The 4,969-nt window shown below is 28.6% G+C and overlaps 1 protein-coding gene across 5 annotated transcripts in view; it reads left to right on the plus strand.

Annotated features, from left to right (window-relative positions):
- LOC117181692 (mannosyl-oligosaccharide 1,2-alpha-mannosidase IA-like) overlaps positions 1-4,969 on the plus strand; it is a 242,201-nt gene that overhangs the window by 198,647 nt on the left and 38,585 nt on the right. The gene's annotated exons all lie outside the window — the stretch shown is intronic.

Genomic DNA, 4,969 nt, shown 5'->3' on the forward strand with positions numbered 1-4,969 from the left:
CACAAAAATTTTGCCATTAAGACGCCATTTTGAAAATACTAAAACGAAAAATCGATCTTTGAACCATGGATTCTCAAAGTTTAGACATTTATTCCACCGGTTGGTGAAATTCCAGGTTAATTACAGACTCGAAAAGCTTTGGAAAATGGTCCACAAAAAAAAATAGACACGAAAAATCACGTTTTTTTTTTTTGTTTAAACTGCATTTTGGGATAATAAATCAATTTTTTGAGGAATTTCATTGGCACCGTCGGAAAGAGGAGATCTTAAGCAATAAACATATATGTGTCTCAATTTTTTCTAGTGTCGAATAGTCTTAGTTATTGGCCGTTGAAAAGCAGTGTACCGGTAGTGGCGTTTTGGCCGTTTAAGGGTTAAAATTTACCTATTTCATTTTTGATTGAAAATTTATATATTTTGTTAGAAATTATATGTTTGTATTGAAAAATGAAACTGTTTTGCAGAAAATTCGTCTTTTTAGCAGGAAAATTCAACATTTTTGGGTGACATTTTTTTCTTTATTGATCGTCTTTATCGTAGAGATTTCAGTTTTTTTTTTATTTAAAAATCCAACTTTTTGCTGCAAATAATCTGTGTGGCAAAAGAATTAAACTATTTTTAAAAAAATGGTTTTTATTTTTGGTCGAATTCGACTATTTTAGTTCCAGATTGAAATATTTTTGTTTTAAAAATTTTTCTTTGAGAATTTATCATCTTTAGTTGAAAATTCAACCACTTACTTGGAAATAAAACAAATTTGTTAAAAATTAATTGTCTGGTTTATGATTTTTTTAAATTAAAAAATCTTCCTTTTGTTGAAAGTTAATTTTTCACTGTAAATTTAGCTATTCCATGTTTTTTTTTTAAATTCATCATCTACAACATAAAATTCATATATTTTGTTAAAAATTTGTATTTTTTGAATCAGTCCTAATGGTTTAAAAATGGATATCTTATCGTAAAAATTTTATATTTTCTGGTGAAAAATGCAATTGTTTGGTTGCATATAATCTGTTTAGGTTGAGAATTCAACTATTTTGTTAAAAATTTATTTTTTTTTCTCGGTGGAATTGAACTATTTTTTTAAGATTAAATTTTTTTGGTTACGCATTGTTCGTTGAAAATTCATCATATTTCTTTGTTGACAATTTTTGTTTCTTTAGCTGAAAATTCAACTACTTAGTTGAAAGTGGAACAAATTTGTTAAAAATTAATTATTTAGTTGGTGACTGTAGATGAAAAATATTGTTTTTGTTGATAATCGATTTTTTAAACTGAAAATGTAACTATTCTATGTTTGTTTACAAATTTACCTTCTTCGGTCGAAAATTGAACTGTTCGAAAAAAATCCATGTCTCTTGATAAAATTTTATGTATTTTGTTAAAAATTGTTCCTTTTCAGTTGAAATTTCGTATCTTTTGTTGAAAATTCATATTTTGGTATTGAGTATTAAACTATTTTTTGTTACAAATTATATTAATTTTTGGTTAAACATTTTTCGTTCATATCTGATTTTTTTCAGTTACAAATTCAATTATTTAGTTGCATTTTTTCTATGTTAAAAGTTAATTGGTTGATGATTCATCATTTCCGTTAAGAAATCTTCTGTTGAAAACTAGTTTTTTTGAACCTGAAAATCTAACAATTCCATGTCTGTTTTAAAATTTATCTTCATTAGTTGAAATTTCGTCTTTTGTTAGAAATGTTTATCTTTTTCTTTGAAAATTGAACTTTTTTGTTAAATATTTTTTTTGGTTAAAATGAATTTTAAAACTAAAAATTTAACTATTCCATTTTTTGTATAGCATCCGTCTTTTTTAGTTAAAAATTTTAATATTTGGTTGAAAATTTATATTTTCTATTTAAAATTTGTTCTTTTTAGTTCAAAATTAACACTTCTATTGAAAATTTAACTATTTAAATATTCTACATTTTCTGTTAATGATACATAGTTTTAGTTAAAAATTTATTTCTATTTTTTCTGTTAAAGATTAATAATTTTAGTTGAAAGTCTACTCCTTTAGTTTGAAAATGGTACTTTTTTTTTAAATACTAGTTTTTTCGGTTTAAATAATTGCTTCTTCTAACTTAAAATGTGACTATTTCATGTTTGTTGAAAATGCATTGTATTTTGTTAAAAAAAATTATTTGCTTGAAAACTTGTCTTTTTGGTGTGAAGAATTCAAATTCTTGTTTTTTCGTCAAAAATTAATTTGTGCTGGTTGAGGATTTAATTAGTTTGTTCAATATTCGTATTCTTTGGTTTAATTCAACTTTTGTGAATTTAATTTTAATATTAATTTTTCAATTGAAATTTAATATTCTTATTTGAAAACTTTTCTTTTGGGTTAAAAACCAACTATTTGAATAAAATTCTATCTATTTAGTTAAAAATGCAGGTTGTTTTCATACCTGTAAGTTGTAACGGTCACGGAAAATAAAAAAATGGTTAGAGAAAATTCAGGGAATTTCGAAATTGGGGGTTGGTAGCAACCCTGATTATAATACTGAAACGGAATAAATGGCATTTAGTCTAAAGACAAGAGTTACGTAACGTATGCTGAATACTGAGTATATTCTTATTTTAAAAAAGGGATGAACTTTCCCTTGTCCCATTTTCTTATTTCAATCGACCCTCTTTTATCTTCTTTAAAAGAAAAGCTTCATTTTCCAACTACTTTGCATAAGAATTGGCTTCGTTTGTCTGGAAGTTTGTACACCCCATTTCCTTATCTTTCTGATACATCTATCTACTTTATAAAACCGCGACAGATAAAAGGAATACATATTCCATGATAAAATATTAATATTTTTTTATTATGGTAAAACGAGCCACACAAAACTTTTAAGTCTCGCAATTGCTACTCTGCTTCGTTTTTTCTGGTTACCTTAAGTGCAACAGTTCGAAAAAGTTAAAAATTTTAATTTCTTCTGAAAAAAGATCTACTCTCTTCGCTCCACTGGGAATCGAACCACAGAACTTTCGGTTGCCGTTTAGATGCTGCCCCGTTAAGGGCATGTGATACTTCCAGTCTCCCCGGCTTTTTCTCCACAAAAATGAAAATTTTTAAAAACTGATTTCGGATATGCTATAAAATATCATGACGGACGTCCCCGGACTCTTTTTTGAGGGATAATAACGCAAAAAATTTATTGTGCTAAATAAAAATTTTATGCATATGCATTATTTTGAGGTTACCTCGTTTTTCATCTCTGCCTTTCCGATAATCTGGAAATTATTTATGAAATAAACTTTTTTGATTGCCTGCAAACAAGGTTAGTTCCGGGAGATTAGTTACTACGTTTATTTGTAAGCCCACAGTTTTCGGCCAAAAATATTGTGTAGTTTGGAAGTAACGCTCGGGTGAATTGTAACACACATCACCTCGAAATATGCACGCACGTTATTAGCAATATCAAAATTTTTTGATAAAGAAAACACAAAAAAAGTGTGTGAGGACGTCCATTAGCATATTCGATATCATCTCCCAAATTTTGAAGACAAAATATTTATTATTCTAGAAAAAATCCGGGGGAACCTAAAACTGGTAAAATCGACAAGTTTGTAAGTATCACATGCCCTGAAGCTATTCGCAAGATCGAAGGAAGAATCTTTTTTCAGAAATAAATGCTATCTCAAGGCAGGTGTTAGAGAGTAGATCTTTTTTCAGAATAAAATTTAATTTTAAAATGTTTTTAATTTTATTTGCTATCAAGACTGAAATTACGTTAAATATTTTCTGTTTTTTTAAAAGTTAACTTGATTGGTAGTATTGATTTATATTTTAACGCATTGTTGAATGATATCTACACTGATTGATAGTAACTTTCTCTGATGATGATACAGATTTCCTAAAATTACTCGTATCATCAATTTAACACCTGCCTTGAGATATCGTATATTTCATAAAAAGATTCTTCTTTAGATCTTTCTAACAGCTTAACGGAAAAGCACTCGACCGGCAAGCGGAACTTCTGTGGTTTTATTGCCAGTGGAGCGAAGAGAGTAGATTTTTTATCAGAGAAAATTTAATTTAAAAATGTTAAAAATTTATTTTATATCTAATTTGAAATTACGTTAAGGATTTTCTGATATTTGAAGAGTCAACTTGATCGATAGTATTGATTTCTATTTTCACTGAATGTGGAATAATATCTACACTAGGGTGGTCCAAAAATGCATGGTAAAAATTTTTTACATGCTAGAGGGATACGACCCCCCCCCCATTTTTTTCAAATCCGAAAAAAGAAATTCCATAATTTTTTATTTTTTTATTTTAACTGGTGCTGGTTTTGACTTGAAGTTTCCCATATAAAATGCATGGGAAAAAATCACCTTTTTGAGTTTTTAGAATAATTTTTTTGGGGTTGAAAAAAGGTGACGGGAAAGTATGGGGGCCTGTAGTGAATTATACAACGAAGAATTTCATGTATCTGACATATAAGTTTGACACCCCTAACACACCCCCACAAGTACCTGAAAACTATCCTTGAAACCAAAAATGTCAATTCTTGATGAAATCGACCTTTTGAACACTGTATTCTTGTTTTTTTTTACTGCGAATTAATAATATTGGTCTAGTGAAATATCTATTATCATTGTTTGATTAATTTTTAATTATTTAAGCAAATGGAATTTGTTTAAATAATTTTTTCTACGAAAATTCGTTGCTTCCCCTAACATTTTTGACTATTAGTCTAGTGAAACATTTATTAACATTGGCTTCCGTTTCCGGTACCGATCGCGAAAGAACTCTTTTTGTCAAGTCGTGTATCTTTGGCTTTGGTGGAGGAAATAAGGGTGAGTGGATGCAGAAAAGGCACAAAGTGCGGAGATCAAGTGTAATGGAAGAAGGGTGAGTGAAGGCAAAGGTGTGAAGGGAGGAAAAAAGGAAAAGAGTGGCTGGGGAAGATGAGGTAGAAAGGGACGAGGAGAACAAGAGAGTTAGAATTAAAAGGAAAACACCA

Source organism: Belonocnema kinseyi, chromosome 10 (genome assembly GCF_010883055.1).
Source record: "Belonocnema kinseyi isolate 2016_QV_RU_SX_M_011 chromosome 10, B_treatae_v1, whole genome shotgun sequence".
NCBI classification, from domain to species: domain Eukaryota; kingdom Metazoa; phylum Arthropoda; class Insecta; order Hymenoptera; family Cynipidae; genus Belonocnema; species Belonocnema kinseyi.